Source organism: Cornus florida, unplaced genomic scaffold (genome assembly GCF_030987335.1).
Source record: "Cornus florida cultivar Cherokee Brave unplaced genomic scaffold, ASM3098733v1 CherokeeBrave_3.0.0_Hap2_Chr02, whole genome shotgun sequence".
Taxonomy (NCBI): Eukaryota; Viridiplantae; Streptophyta; class Magnoliopsida; order Cornales; family Cornaceae; genus Cornus; species Cornus florida.
The window spans coordinates 46171263-46189259 of NW_026775572.1; the positions used below are offsets into that span (position 1 = coordinate 46171263).

Genomic DNA, 17997 nt, shown 5'->3' on the forward strand with positions numbered 1-17997 from the left:
TACTCTTTCATAACTTAATCCATCTATACATATAGGAGTTTTGGGGAAGAAGATGGGCAAAAATCCTCTCCATGGCACCTCTCATCGAAGAGAGTCCATTGAGGATTCAATGGCTGTGATCTAGCCCCTTATTCAAATTGTGCGACATCATCACTTACTTATTGTCAACTCAACACAGAAATAAAAATATTTATTGAGCTAAATTAATTTTTACCACAAGCACAAATACCATATACAAATATACTTATACAATACAATTTACAATACAAAAAATTATACAATACATCTGCCTCCCATCTCTCTCTTCCTTTGTTGCTCTTCTAAACTTCACTTTTCAAAATTAAAGACAAAAAACGAGATCTCAAACCTCTCACACATAGAGGGCCAACCATAACGGATGTAGAGATAGAGTTCATTGTGGATTCAAAGGAGCACAACCTCCTACGATTCGGTGGTGCGTGAGTTTCGCGGCACCAAGGCCAAGACCAATATCGATCTCAACCTTCCTCCTCTCCTGGAATTCACTTGATCTCGCCGGAAACATCGTCGGTGTCGGAAACATCGATCTTGTATCATCTGTTTCCAATTTTGGGATTTCATTCATCTTCTTTTTTTCTTTTTCAAATAAAAAAATTATGAAATAGATAATATATATAATTAGGGAGAAAATCTAGAGAGAGAAAACTATATTTATAGAAATATATATTTATGTAAATAGATAAACAATTTCTCTTTTTTGCAATTGAGAAATAAATGATTTCAGATATTGGTTATTATTGGTCATCAATGTTGATTTCTGTTAACAAAATTAGTGGGTTTTTTTTTTTTTTTGGTATCGATAAATATATTTATACATATAGTCATATATATTACGTTTCTAATGGTAATAAATTTGATTTAAGGAACAAATTTGATAACTTATTTCATTAAAGCAAAAACCAAACAAAATTAAATTTCATATATTTTAGAAACATATTTGACTAGTATGTCTTACAACATATTTGTATATAATATATGATTTTATGTTAACATACATTACAGCTTTTATTTAAGATGTTCAATGCAAGTAAACACTTGATAGAACCACTAATGAAACACATCTTTTACAGTAATACATTCAATTCTTTGTACAACATTTGTCTTAATTTAATTCTTAAATTAAAGTGCACATCCACATACATGTTTTAGAAAAAATGAGTTTATATAAGCGTAGTTGAAAAAATGAGTTGTTAAATATATCTATTAGTGGAGTGGAACCTTCATGAAGTAACCAATTCAAAACACCCCATGTACACTTGATTAAGTAAATACATGTATTATGACCAATTTAAATCAAAGGAAGTTGAAGGGACCGTAAAAGGAATCATTAAATACGTATCACAATGTTTGACTAATATGTGTAACAAGATAATTGTATATAATATAAGACTTCTTTCTTAGCACACATCACAACTTTTATTTATGAAGTTGAAGGGAAGTGGACGAAATCATTAAATACCCATGATAATATTTGACTAATATGTGTTACAACATAATTGTATATAATATATGAATTATTTGTTAACAAGATAATTGTGTAACAAGATAATTGTATATAATATAAGACTTCTTTCTTAGCACACATCACAACTTTTATTTATGAAGTTGAAGGGAAGTGGACGAAATCATTAAATACCCATGATAATATTTGACTAATATGTGTTACAACATAATTGTATATAATATATGAATTATTTGTTAACAAGCATCACAACTTTTATTTACGAAGTTGAAGGGAAGTAGATGAAATCCTTAAATACCCATCAGAATGTTTTACTAATATGTGTTACAATATAATTGTATATAAAATATGGATTCTTTGTTAACATGCATCACATCTTTTTTTTACAAAGTTGAAAGTAAGTGTTAAATGCCCATCAGAATTTTTTACTAACATGTGTTACAATTTAATTGTATATAATATATGAATTGTTTCTTAACATGCATCACAATTTTATCAGAATATTTTACTAATATGTGTTACAATATAATTTTATATAAAATATGAATTATTTCTTAACATGCATCACATCTTTTTTTTTTTTACGAAGTTGAAGGTAAGTGTTAAATACCCATCAGAATGTTTAACTAATATATATTACAACATAATTGTATATAAAATATGAATTCTTTCTTAACATGCATCACATATTTTTTTTACGAAATTGAAAGTAAGTGTTAAATACCCATCAGAATGTTTTACTAATATGTGCTACAATATAATTGTATATAAAATATGGATTCTTTGTTAACATGCATCACATTTTTTTTTTTTTTTACAAAGTTGAAGGTAAGTGTTAAATACCCATCAGATGTTTTACTAATATGTGTTGTAACATAATTGTATATAATATATGAATTGTTTCTTAACATACACCACAACTTTTTTTTTACAAAATTGAAGGGAAGTGGACGAAATCATTAAATACCCATCAAAATATTTTACTAATATGTGTTACAACATAATTGTATATAAAATATAAATATTTTCTTAACATGCATCACATCTTCTTTTTTTTTTACGAAGTTGAAGGTAAGTGTTAAATACCCATCAGAATGTTTGACTAATATGTGTTACAACATAACCGTATATATATGAATTCTTTGTTAACATGCATCACAATATTTCATTTACACAACAATATCTGAATGAGTAAAATTATTGCCAAGCCAAATAAAATCAGGCTTGCAGGAAAGAAAAAAAAAACAAAACTTTTACGATCGACAAATGTACAGATATCTCCACTAGAAAACATATTATCTCTCAATTCAATTAACTGATTTTTTAAACAACACTCACTATTTTGTTGGGTCTTAATTTATTGAATAATAATTAATTAAGGGGTTCTTTCACATACAAAATATAAAACAAAATTATTAATATATCACAAATTGAATTACTAAAATCAGATGTAAAAATGAATTATAAATTACTGCAACAGATTAGTCATTAACTATAATACTCTAAAAATGTCATGTCAAATTTATTTAACATAAAACAATTATTATGACACTTACAACATATAAATAAAAACCACCATGTGGCGCGATGATGAGCAATTATAACAGATAAACAATATTATAAAGGATAAAGTACATTGACACCCCCTGAGGTTTGAGGAAAGGACAAGCAGATGAAAGTTAGCCTATTTTTGGACAATGACACCCCTTCAAGTTTGAAAAATGGACAAAGAGACCCTGAAGATGGTGAATTGACCTTATTACCCTTTCAAATAAAATTAACATTTTAATTGACTTAAATACCCTTTGATTGAACCCAAACCCAAACCCGAACCCGCCTTATACAGTTCACCAGAGGAAAGAGAAGGGAGATCAGATGGATGGTGGTTGTGGCTGCGGTTGTAGTGGTGGGTGTAGAGAGAGGGGGAAGAGAGGGGCGGCCTTAGTTGAAGAGATGAGGTGAAGAGGAGAGAGAGGAAGAAGATAGGAGAGAGATTGTGGTAATGGCTGCGACAGTGGGGGTGGCGGCGGTGATGACTGCGACAGTGGCGGCGAAACCCAGAAGCATCGGCGAAAGAAATTGCCGGCGAAACCCGAGAGCATATGTATGTGTATATACACATACTATATATACTGCCACTGCCATCAACATCACCCCTCCGCTGTCGCCAACATCACACCTCAAACTCTGCCACCGTCGCCACATCATCACACCTCAGCCGTCGGGGTTCACCCTTCACGCTCATCATCATCACACCTTCACGCGCTCCTTCTTCAGCGATGTTTTTTCGAAGCTCACCATCTGTCGCTGGGGTTCACCACCTCCTTCATGAAACCCTTGTAAGTTACAGACGAGGTTGTGGTGCTCACCATCTGCCGCCGGTGCTAACCACCTCAATTTCTCGGCCTTAGAAACCGACCGAAGCCACCTTTGCTAACCCTTGGTCCGGCTTCACCTCCTACCAACAACGGCCACATCTACAAGCTTTCTCTCACATACAGAGCTCACAACAACCCTTATCGGCGGCGAAACCACCGATTTCATCCTCAACTGTCCACATCATCCAGATCTAAAGATGACGGAACCAATTGTAGAGTCAAGCCAAACGCCCCTCCTTCAGCAATCACTCCATACTCAAAGCTTCGCTTTAAACTCAAACATCAACTCTCTGCCGCCGTCAAGAATCAAAGACGCCGGCGTAGGGAATATGTCTCTGTCAATCCTTGATCTGTCCGCTTCATGCCAAAAACTTGCGGCGGCGGCTGAGGAGTTATTTGAGGGGTTCTTGGAGGATGAAGGTGTCGGTGAAAATAGTAACCAACATGTTAACGAAGGAGATGGTGAACCACTCGTCGGCCGGTGGTTGGAAGGTGTAGAAGTGGTGTCATGGCCGGGTCTGGGTTTGATAGGTTTACAATATACATATAGATATATATATATATATATATATATATATATATGTATGTATTGGTGTAATAAATGTATAAGGGTAAAAGAGTCATTTAAAAGTTTTGATATTTTATAATTTAAATTAATAAAATATTAAAGGGCAATCTTGACTTTTTACAAAATTTAAGGGGCTGTTTGGATCAAGTTTTTGACCAGGGGGTGTGATTGTCCAAAAATAGGCTAACTTGTATCTACTTGTCGTTATGCCAAACCTCAGGGGGTGTTTGTGTACCTTACCTTATTATAAAATAGTTATTATAAAGACTTATAACAGATAAATAAAATGACAGACTCTACAAATTTAACATACCGAAATTATGAAAATGCTGAATAACTAACAAAATTACAAATATGTCTAAATAAAAAATGAACAAATAAATAAAACCATAGACTTTGCAAATTTAACATACCCAAATTGTGAAAATGCAAAATAAACTAAAAAATTACAAATATTTCTAAATCAGAAATGAACACTTATAACTGATAAATAAAATTATAAACTCTGCAAATTTAACATACCAAAATTATAAAAATGCAGAAAAACAAACAAAATTACAAATATTGTATGGTGGACTACTTCTACGGAATGTATGGTAGCCTTCTGCTTCTCACCAGAATGTATGTATATTTTCTTCTTCTTATCGAAATGTATGGTTCTAAACGTCGTATCCAGCTATGCATTCCAATGTATATACATTCCCTAACCGTCGATCCTGAAACTCAAGTTCATATCGAGGTACCATAACAATATATTTAAAATCCATCCTGAATCCTAGTAGTGCCGCTCAACCAGTCGTTGCCATGACACTACAACCAATAGGACTTAACTTTTAGTTAATCCAATTCTTAATCCAGAGTAGGTAGGTTTTGGTATTTTGAAACCAAACCATCCCTAGTATACCACTGTCCCATACCGGTGTATACTATCCAAATATCCAGCAGTTGATAATATCAACAATTACAGTAAACATCAACCAAATCCATATCTCCATCACTGATACTAACAAGCATAGTGTAGGCATCAATAAACAGAATCAGCTATATACATAAACATGTTCAGTTGTATATCCAACACTGATACTAACAGTCATAATGTGAGCATCAAGAAATACAGTCTCCATATATATATACAAACCTACTCAGTTTAGGTTGTTTCATTAAATATGATATACTGATAGAATTATTTCAAATTATCATTCAACACTTAACAGTTGATATTACATACATTTAGAGTAAACATCAACAAAGTCCATTCCCCCAACAGTTGATACTAACAGTATTCATGCAAGCATCAAGACAGAATCACAGTATGTATATATACATACTTAGTTTAGATTGTTTTACCAAAATCTCATTAGTGTTAAATTTAACACTTAAGTCCATTCAACACTAACACATCCCACCCATGTATAATTCAAATACATGATCATGGTACACAGTTAAACATGCTACAATTATATTATCCGTCTCAAAAGATTACTAATGCAGAGAGTTAAACTTTACCAGTTTTCCAAATCTAAACACAGTGTAATTATCTGATTAATTCCTCTACTATCCAAGCAATTCCAGGTAATTAGATTTATTAACACTACATCTGGAGCAAGAGCCTGCCCCAAACAAGTGTGGAGCCGGCTCTTTTGCCCTTGGAGCCGGCTCCCACACCCTTGGGAGCCACCTCCCATCTAAGGGAGCCGGCCCTCTATAAGGGAGAGCCGACTCTCCCCTTCTCTGCCTCGTCTCTTCGCCTTCTGTCTCCGTTTTACACCTCTGCCACCTCACGCCATAACTTCCAGAGGCTGCAACCCAATCATAGTACACTCCCAATCCATGCTTAAGTCCAGTTAATTACATACATAGCTTTAAACAGGGATTTATGCAAGCAAACATTATGTTTTTAACAGTTTTACAAAGCATAAAACATACTGACAAGTTTCAGTTTAAGCACGAACAGAGAATGTTTTTAATTGATTCAATTGATCCTAAAACTGTTTAAGAATGCAAAGAACACGAAGCCTAAGGGAGAGAGTAAGGATAGAACTTGCCTTTGAGACTTTTGTTCAAAATCTCTAAGCCGTCTTCGAAGGTTCCTGGCAATTCCTACTGAAAAATTCCTCTGTTCCTCCTCTGCCTCCACAGACGTATACAGGTTTATTTTTCTTTTCCTAAAACCCTAAACAGAGGTAACCTATATATTTATAGAGTTGTACCAAACCCTAAATTAATTCCAAGCCCCAAGCTGAATCCTAATCAGCCCAAAGATACTTAATTAAAAACCTACGTCGGTTACAAACGTGACTTCTTAAAATAAAACTAATTAAATAAAATTAAATTAAGACAATTAAAAATTAAATAAAAATAATTAAACTATTATATTCAATTAAATTAATTCAAATAACACAACTAAATTAAGCTGCTTAAACAAAAATAAAGAATTAACTACAACAATTAAATAAAACATGTCATAATTCAAGTAATAAAATTTAAACACGTCACACAATTTAAATAAGTAACAAATATGTCAAATAAACAATTAAATAATTGAAAATTCAATTAAAAGAATAAATTAAATAACAGGACTATCCTTTTGAAATTAGGGGTATTACAAGCACCTAAACAATGGTATGAAAAATTTGACAAAGTGCTGTTGTCAAATGGTTTTAAAATTAATGAGTGTGATAAATGTGTTTATGTGAAAAACACTCAAAATGGATATGTCATTATATACGTATATGTGGATGATATGCTAATAATGGGTAGTAATGATGTTATAATCAAAACTACTAAAAAGATGTTGACCAAAAATTTCGATATGAAAGATTTAGGCATAGCTGATGTCATACTAGGAATTAAGATTTCTAGAACATCAGATGGTCTAGTGTTATCTCAATCTCACTATATTGAGAAAATATTAGAAATGTTTAATAAGGAAGATAATAGTCTTGTAAAGATTCATATTGATGTAAATCTTCATTTATTGAAAAATATTGGTCCAAGCATATCATAACTTGAGTATTCTCGCATTATAGGAAGCTTAATGTATTTGATGAATTGCACACGACTAGACATAACATACTCAGTTAATAAATTGAGTAGGCATACAAGTAATCTAGGAAAGAACCATTGGACTGCAATAATCAGGGTTCTAAGGTATTTAAGATATATCATAAGTTATGGATTACATTATTCTAGATATCCAGTAGTACTTGAATGATACAGTGATGCTAATTGGATATCAAATACGAAGGATTCTAAATCCACAAGTGGCTATGTCTTTACTATTGGAGGAGGTGCCATATCTTGGAAATCTTCAAAACAAACTTGTATTGCCAGATCCATTATGGAATCTGAATTTATTGCTTTGGATAAAGCTGGTGAAGAAGCTAAGGGCTTCGTAATTTCTTAGAAGATATTCCAAATAGGCCTAAACCTGGGCTCGTTATATGTATACATTGCGATAGTCAATCAGCAATTAGAAGGACACAAAGTAATATGTATAACGCTAAGTCTCAACATATACGTCAACGACATAATACCGTTAGACAATTGCTCTCAAGTGGGATATTCTCAATAGATTATATCAGGTCAAAAGATAATTTAACGGATCCGTTTACAAAATATTTAACAAGAGAGCAAGTGTATAGTTCATTGAGAGGAATGGGACTAAACCCGAAAGCTAACGAGTCATCTTAATGGAAACCCAACCTAGTTAACTGGAGATCCCAAGATCTAGGTTCAAAGGGACAACAGAAATTCTGAATGGCTCACCAGAAGCACTGAGAAGATTTAATTTTCTACCCATTTCTATGATGAGATAGTGCTACCTACAGCAATGAGTAGGATAAGCTATACTTTTAATGACTCTTATACCTTGAAAATTCAAGTGGGGTATAGTAGGATACTTTTAATAAGAAGTTACCTATTTGAATGTGAAGTGGGGCCGCTTCTATAAAAGCTTATAAGGCTAAGTTTTCTAAAGCGCTCATGAAATACCAAAAGTTGTTCAGGGCCATATGAATACAACCGTGAGAACCGACTTTGTGCAGGATGGAACTGTGTGTTTGCTATTGTCTTGGTTTACATCAATGGTTGAATAGTTCAAGACATCATGTTCATTGATTAGCTAGTAAATCCGATAGTAATACACTAGGGAAGGTTCAAGGCCAAAAGCTACCTATCCCGATATAGTAACTTTCCAATAATACTCTCTCTAGTGTCTGTATCTTTTTCATTTGTATGTTACGCAAATTTCCATTTATGTGGGGGATTGTTGGAAACGGGGGCATTAAAAACATAAACTTTGGATGAGATTTGGAATAGATTCTGCTAAGAATTTTTTGCGGATCTCTAGAACGAGCGCGTTTCTCTCCGCAAGGAGATGAATGTGGTATATTTACTTTTTCAAATCCGTTTATGGGTGAATGAGAAAGTAGCTCAAAAGTGTGGTGTTTTGATAAGCCTAAATGGGTATGCAAAATGTGGGAAGTGTTTGTCCCACATGGAAAATATGTTGAAACCAATTGAAATTTAAATAAGCCAAATTTGGGATTTGGGCTTGGGCTTGGGCTTGGGCTTGGGCTTAGGCCTAATTGTAAAGTCCGATTATTCTTTTTACTAAATGAAATTTTGGATTGGCCTTTCTTTTTGGGTTGAGCTTATTTAAATAGGTGATTGATTTTTGAATTTAAATTAAAAGTTAGTTTTTTTTTTAAAAGGGTTGAATATAGTTTTTTTTTTTTTTTAAAGGGTTGCATCTATTTCCAAAGAGTTACATCTATTTTCCAAAGAGTTGCATCTGTTTCTAAAGGGATGCAACTTGTGATGAACCAACATGACCCATGGTTGCACCCATACCCAAAAAGGCACATTGTTTCCTATAAATACCCCCCTTTAGGGTTATTTGCAAACACACCAAAATTCAGAGAATTATTTTCTTCTTCTAAATTTTCTTCTTCCTCCTTCTCTCTTTAGTCTGTGGGTTCGAGCCTTAGTCAGTCACTCCGAGTCCGAGTTCGAGTCAGAGAGTACTACACCGAGCCGGTTTGCCTATTCCTTTGGTCTGTAGTATAACTACCAAAGGTAGACAAGTCATTGTATCTTGGGAGATGAACGCCACTGAGTCCGTTAGCACCATAGCGGGACAAATCTATCTTAAGGATATAGAATAAAATTCTAGCCTCGACTTTTAATCAGGTTCCTTTATTTAAAATTTTTATTTTATTTTATTAAACTATATATTATAAGTAATTACTCACCGGATCTGGTGTTTCCGGTGATCTCTAGCCCTTTGATGGAGTCTCACAGCACCGGAGTCCGCCGTGTTCTGGTGCTTGCCTTCTGCATCACCGGCATTTGGTCAACTTATATATACCAAGGAGTTCTTCAAGAGACCGTGTAATTTTCCTTTTCCATTAGTTTCAATTGTTCAAACCGACACGTCTTCTTCTTTCATATATAAACATTATATTTTTACATAATATTTAAATAAATAGTACTATATAGTATATGGTATACTTGGACCATATTTTGGAAAACAAACCCTTCCTTAGTGAGTAAACATGTTTATGCATTTAATGTTAAAAGTTAGGTCACTACGTAGGCGCTCTCTCTCTCTCTCAAGCTCTTAATTGAATTGCACAGGGTATTGGTTCCTTTTATACCCCTAATTATACCTCAAGATACAGAAAAATCTTATGAACTTTCAGTTTTGCGTTAAACCCCCTTGTATTTTTCTATATTTTACAAATTACCCCTTCTGTTAGATTGTCATTTTAACCTTCTAACCTTTTGCAAAAAACCAACCCATTGAACAGCTTTTGAGTAAAAAACCCTTGTCACCTTTCATAATTGTGCAAAATGCCCCTAAAGTCAGATGGCCTTTTAAGTCTTCATTAATTTATAATATAAATTTACCAGTAAGTCCTACTTTTTTCTATTTTATATGTAGATATACATATTTCTCTATGTGTTGAATTTCATGATCAACCTTTCAATATCTAGGGTGAAAAAAAGATGAATAAGAAAAAACAATGCTAACATCCTGGGCCGCTAAATTAAAAAAGATTATTATTATTATTATTATTATTTTGTCGCATTAGTTATATTGTGATATTATATTTTTGTGACTAAGACAACAACATATAATTTTGTTTTAGTATTTTTTTTCTTTTTGTATTTTTCTTTCTTGTCAACATTTTGAATTCATGAATTAGCAAGGGACGCTCATTCAGTCATCACAAATGCTACATGACAAGTTAGAAAACTCTACCAGCAAACAGACGAACAATGGATTTAGAAGACTCTTCCAATGGTTTGTAGTAATTAAAATAGTAAGAGGCAATACTCAATTTTTAAAGAACAATTTACGTAACTGTAGTTTGATTTCCCAAGAATAAAATTATCTATGCTCTCAAACAATTTACCAAGCAAGCCGAAAATTCCTTGCTTTGATCATGGATATATGAGGGTTATATTTCTTCTGCTGAGGATGAAACCAAAAGTACAAACATCAACAAATAAATCATTTTGAAGACAAAACAAGAAGATTCCTTGTTATTCGTCTTATCTTAGATACATTTAAAGAATGTGGACGTCCATCTTTATGGGAGAAAAATTCCTTGGACCAGTTGTACAGTGCAACGAGCACATCGGACCGTTTATTACTATGCGTGCAATACACGCACGGGCACATGTTTTCCACGGACGGTTCGGATGCGCCCTTCGGCCGTTGCACTGTGCAATAGGCACAAGGAGGTTTTTCTCATCCATGGGATAATAGATGACTTTTTTTTTTTTTTTTTTTTGATGGTAAGAAATCAATCATATCCCACCAGTGTTAATGACCTTCAAAAACAATTTGCCTTCCTTTAGATATCTAAAACTCACTCAAGATTTTTAAAAGTGAGCTCTAAGGATTTTTACTGTTCACCATAACAATCAAATGGCCCAATAATAAGTGGATGCAATAAATGCTGTTTCAGGACATTGCTTGAAATCAAATCCAGAAATCCATTACCTAATTCTTCTATCTGCTTTTCAGATATATTTCAGATATCTGCTTTTCAACATGAGAAACACAGTCATCTTTCATAGGTAAGTGTCGAAATTCCAAGTCATTGCAAAAATTTAAATTCTAAATTTTTTAAACAATAAGCCAAGCACAAGACTCGCTAATACAAAGACTTGGAGTCAAGTATTTGCCAAAAATAAATAAATAAGACGAAGAAGAAGACTTGGAGTCAAGTTCTAACCCAAAAAAATAGACTTGGAATGAAGTTCATATATGCCAGAATACAATAGTTATGGGTCAACCCCAGCTCTATTTTAAAACCACCACCTGCTACAATAGTTCTTCACTTCGTCTTCCCTTGTTGCCTAAATATGAGGTTTCCTCTATTCCCATGGTTTTTCTTGATCACCACACACTCGATCTTTATCACTCCAGTATACACCCAATGTTTAGACCATCACAAAACTTTGTTGCTCCAGTTAAAGAATAGCCTCATATTCAACTCTTCATATTCAACCAAGCTGGTGCTCTGGAACCATAAAATGGATTGTTGCGAGTGGAGTGGTGTAACGTGCGACAATATGGGTCGTGTTATTGGTCTCGACTTAAGCGATGAATCAATCTCTGGCGGAATCCACAACTCAAGTAGCCTTTTCAATCTCAAGTATCTTCAAAGTCTGAATCTTGCTAAAAACAGCTTCGGCTCTTGGCAAATTTCATCTGGGTTTGAGAAGCTAACTAGTTTGACATATATGAATTTGTCATATGCAGACTTGACAGGACAATTTCCTATTGGGATTTCACGTTTGACAAGGTTGGTCTCTCTGGATTTCTCTGGGAATTACTACTTAAAACTTGGCAACTCAAATCTAAAATTGCTTGTTCAGAATCTCACGGAGCTCACAGTACTCCGTCTTGATGGTGTAAATATATCGTCCAAGGGAGAGGAATGGTGCCAAGCCATATCTTCTTCACTCCCTAATCTGCGAGTCTTGAGCTTGTCTTCCTGTGATCTCTCAGGTCCTCGTTGTTCTTCCCTTGAGAATCTCCGATCCCTTTCGGTGATCGATCTGAGTCAAAACAATTTGTCCGCCCCAGTTCCTAATTTCTTTGCAAACTTCACCAATTTGACAGAATTACTTCTCTGGTATTCTAATTTGTAGGGAACATTTCCGGAAAACATCTTCCATGTGCCAACTCTACATAAACTTGACTTATCAGACAATAAATTACTTCAGGGTTCTTTTCCAGAATTTTTCCAGAATGGATCTCTCCAGACCTTAATTCTTAGCCACACAAATTTTTCTGGGATATTACCAAATTCTATTGGTAATCTTCAGATGTTGTCCACGATAGATGTTCAGAATTGCAACTTAACTGGAGCAATCCCAAGTTCAATGGCAAACCTTACTCAACTTGTTTATTTGGATTTGTCATACAATATGTTTATTGGTCCAACCCCATCATTTTCGAAGAACCTCTCCTACATAGACTTATCCCATAATCATTTAACGGGAACAGTTCCTTCCACCCACTTTGAAGGCCTATTGAATCTTGTTATGATTAATTTAAGTCAAAATTCACTCAATGGAAGCATTCCGTCATCTCTTTTAGAACTCCCATCGCTGAAAAAAATTTATCTCGAGTTTAACCAATTTGATGGTCAAGTTGATGAATTTTCTAATGCTTCCTCCTCTCTACTAGAGGTCATCAATCTGAGTAGTAACAATTTACAGGGGGCAATACCCATGTCTTTCTTTGAGCTCAGAAGGCTTATTGGTCTTATGATCAATTCCAACAACTTTAGTGGCCCAATACAACTGGAAAAGTTTTATAGACCACTGTCTCTCTCTATCCTTGACCTTTCAGACAACCAAATTGAAGGGAAAATACCAAACTGGATTTGGGAAGTTGGGAATGGAAGTCTCCTTTACTTGAATCTCTCTCACAATCTCTTGGTTGATTTGCAAGAACCGCATGTTTTACACCCCAACCTTCTTTTCCTTGACCTACACTCTAACCTGCTCTGTGGAAAAATCCCAATACCAGGAGAATCAGCTCAATACATTGACTTCTCAAGTAATAATTTCAGCTCTTCTATCCCTCCTACTATTGGTAGTCTCCTCACCTATGCCTCTTTCTTCTCTCTTTCAAATAATAGCGTCATTGGAAACATTCCTCAATCGGTATGCAATATGAGATACCTTCAAGTTCTAGATTTGTCTAATAATCGTTTGAGTGGCACAATACCATCATGTTTGATCCAAAGGAGTACTAGTACTCTTGGAGTACTGAATCTGCGAAATAACAGACTTAGTGGAAATGTTTCAAGTATATTTCCAAGCAATTGTAATCTACAAACTCTGGATCTCAGTGGCAATCGTTTGGAAGGGCAGATTCCAAAATCATTGTCAAATTGTAGAAGGTTGGAGGTTTTAAACCTTGGCAATAACATGGTAAGTGATAGATTTCCGTGCTTTTTGGAGAACATATCAAGCCTACATGTTTTAGTTTTGCGCTCTAATAGGTTCCAAGGTGACATTAATTGCCAAGGGGAAAATAATCAAAGCTGGTGGAATCTTCAGATCATGGACCTAGCTTCAAACAACTTTGGCGGCACTCTATCGTCAGGCTTCTTCTCAAATTGGAAGGCAATGATGATTGACAATGATAATGCACAACCAAAGTTTAATAATCTGGGTTATCTCTACTTTTCTGAATATACTGCTGGACACTACTATTCAGATCGACTGAATGTCATCTACAAAGGGATAGAGGTGGAGCTGGTGAAAGTTTTAACTATTTTTACCTCCATTGATTTTTCAAACAATAGATTTGAAGGGAAAATACCAGATACTGTTGGGAATCTCAAATCGCTTGTTCTTCTCAACTTATCGTACAATGACCTCCAAGACTCAATTCCAACATCATTAGGAAACTTGAAGAAGCTCGAATCACTTGATCTTTCGCGAAACAAGTTGACTGGGATGATCCCAACACAACTTGCAAGTCTTACATTTCTTTCGGTTTTGAATGTGTCATACAATCTTTTGGTTGGAAGAATTCCGACAGGTTCTCAGTTTCAAACATTCTCAGAAGCATCATTTCTAGGGAATCCAGGACTATGCGGCTTCGCTTTGAACACGAGTTGCAGTGATAGTAAAGTTGCACCAAATTTCGAAGATGGGCATTCAACCTCGGAGTCAGAGGTCTACCTAAGTGCAGCATTGGGATTTATTGTGGGCTTAGGAATTATCATCTGGCCACTTGTGTTCTGTAGAAGATGGAGACGATGGTACTACAAACATGTGGATCGAGTGTTTCTAAGAAGAATAATACAGAGAAGAGTGTACAGAAATTCAATTCGACAGCTTTAGTTGGTGAAGAGAAGTGAATAAAGTGAAGTGCTTGTGATAAAGTTGAAGTCTTGGCTTGAGTCATTCCAGTGGATGGAGAGTAAGATCAACTATCAAAGCATATGGTAAGCTTTCAATTCATTGTTTAATAACATAAAGGTATTTAATTGTTGTTGTTTTCATATAGATATATATTGCGCTATCTAATAATTGCCGAGATGTTAATCCTATTACATATAGTTTATTTTGAGATTTGTTGCAATTTGTTTAATATAATCCCTAAAATGTACTCTTGCTTTATAGCCTTGTAGGGTTTGAAGTTTGAACTGCATGCAGCGCTGTTCAATTCAATGGGAGTAGGAATTTCTTTTTCTTTTTCTCTTTCCTTTTTTGGTTGTTGTTTAGGTAAGCATCAAACAATTATAAATCTGAATTCACAAGGTAGCTATAAAAGGAAAAAGGAAAAGGAATCAAAGATATGAAAATGAAATGCTGATGATCTCAAATCATTTTGAAACGTGAATTCTCTATTGTATGACACGAAGTTGTATGGTAGGTGACTCACATTGGTGGTTATATGGTAAAAACCTATGCTCCTAAATTTTAAATGTAGATTTTCTTCTTTAATCTCTTGCCAGATGGGTTGCGTTTAATTTTGTATTTGTGTTTTGAGATTGGGGCGTCTTACAGATGGGTATGTTGTTTTATGGTTGTTGGGTCATCAATTGCTTTGTAACACACTCACACACACACACACACACACATATATATATATAGATACCCAACAACACTCCTGAGCAACAGACTCATTTACTATGTTGCTGGGTTCATTTCTCACAAACACTTTGTAATTATACAATATACTGTAATGATAGTCTTTAAATATGTATTACACAATATATTTTTCTTGGATGTGTAGTGGAACTCTCATTTTCAATTTCATTGTCACTCCTAAATTTAAATATATAGTCTATTTGATGGAAATTGCAACTTTAGCATATAGGTATGAGAAATTGAGGTAAAAAGAATGGACAAATTGGTTCTAAAATTAATAGACAAAACTATTAATTTAAATATAGAGTCTATTTGATGGAAATTGCGACTTTAGCATATAGGTATGAGAAATTGAGGTAAAAAGAATGGACAAATTGGTTCTAAAATTAATAGACAAAACTATTAAGTGTTACTTTTCCCATTGAATAGACTAAGAAAATAATTGACTTTTGATTGGAATAGTTTATGAATTTCCCAAATCTCTTGGCAATTTCTATGATTATTTGGTTTTGATTGAATTCTGCCTTATCCACAACCACCACCCTCTGAATACCACCAAGCAAACTGTATCTATAACTAAGAGAGAACCCGGAAAATTGCTATTGTCGCAATTCCATGCTTAGGTGGTATATATAACTAAGAGACTGCTGTTACATTGTGTGCGGCTGAGAGAGAGAGTGTTCGATCTTGTTCTTCATAAGCTTCACGCCTATGAGTGCACCACAACTTCAACAAAACAAACCAAAAAAAATTTATAACTTTGGAGTGCAGAAGAGATTACAATCAGGATGAATAAACAACTCCAAATAAAACAATATGTTGAATGGAGTTAATTAATTTGTGTCCTCGTTAGAAAAAGTAGGACAAATTGACTACTAAGTCCTACTATATATATTATACTGAATTTCATGACCAAGCTTTCACTATCTAGAGTGACAAAGATGAATAAGAAAAAACGTAATGATACATACTGGGCGGCTAAATTGAAAAAGAATTTTTTTTTTTTTTTTTTTTTTGTCGCATTTGTTATATTGTGATATTATATTTTTGTGTCTGAGACAACAACATATATCTTATTTTAGTTTTTTCCTTTTTGTCATTTAGTTCTTTCCTGCCAACATTTTGAACTCTTGAATTAGAAGGGATGCTCATTAAGTCATCACAAATGCTACATGACAAGTTAGAAAACTCTACCTGCAAACAGATGAACAATGGATTTAGAAGACTCTTCCAATGATTTGTAGTAATTAAAATAGTTAAGAGGCAATACTCAAATTTTAAAGAACAATTTACTTAACTGTAGTTTGATTTCCTAAGAATAAAATAATCTACTCTCTCAAACAATTTACCAAAGTAAGCCCAAAATTCTTTGCTTTGATCATGGACATATGAGGGTTATATTTCATCTGCTGGGATGAAATGAAAAGTTCAAACATAAACAAATAAATGATTTTGAAGACAAAACAAGAAGCTTCCTTGTTATTCGTCTTATCTTAGACGAAGTGTTCGAAAATGATTGCAGATAGATCTAAACTTTGACACTGTTTAACATAGAATGGGTGATTTATCACTATCAATTTGATAAGTTCAATTTCTTACACCAGTTATACAAGAAAGAAATGTAGGCCATGCTTGGAATGGATTTATGAAAACTATTCACAAGAACAATTCTCAAAAATAATTTTCAGAGAATAGTTTTTAGTTTTTTCAGATTTCAAACCTGCTTGGTTAAGAGAATTTACAAAACAATTTCATGAAAATAAAAACTCATAAAACTGTTTGTTTGTATTTATTGAAAATAGTTTTTTGAACTAAGAAAATAAATAAAAATATTATTGTACCTCACTCTTTTATTTCTTTAATTTATGATATTAACTATTAATATAATTAATTTTTTAAAGAAATAAGTGTTAGAGGTGAATTCATTTTAGCTATAATATATCAAGTTTAATTAAAACTTGACTAAATGTAAATATAATAAAAGTTTTAGATAAATCACTTCAAGTGTCATGTGCACTTTTAGTTGTACAAACATAAGTTTAGTGATACATAACCAAAACAAAACATTAAAAAATTACAGAATTAGCTAATCAAGACAAAAAATAAAAATTATAAAATAAATTAAATCCAACATCCACATTTCCAAATAAGATGTATTTATATAAATTACATTAATCATTGCTACATACATTTAAAATTTGCATTTATTTCTAGAAAAAAAAAAAAAAATGAAAATATATTACATAGTCGTTGCTTGGTAATCTTAGTCACTCCTCTATGTAAAGCTTGCAAAAAAGAAGAAAAAAAAATTATGCCAAAAATATTAATGGCATATACAATTGCTTGCAACTTGCTTTTCTCTTCTTGTTGCAACTACATCAATAAATCAGCCCTTCGTAGGCCAAAAACTA

At 33.6% G+C, this 17997-nt stretch overlaps 1 pseudogene; it reads left to right on the top strand.

Annotated features, from left to right (window-relative positions):
• Nucleotides 1-11704: 11704 nt before the first annotated feature.
• LOC132294876 (receptor-like protein 7) lies at nucleotides 11705-15325 on the top strand (annotated as a pseudogene).
• The last annotated feature ends 2672 nt before the right edge of the window (nucleotides 15326-17997 follow it).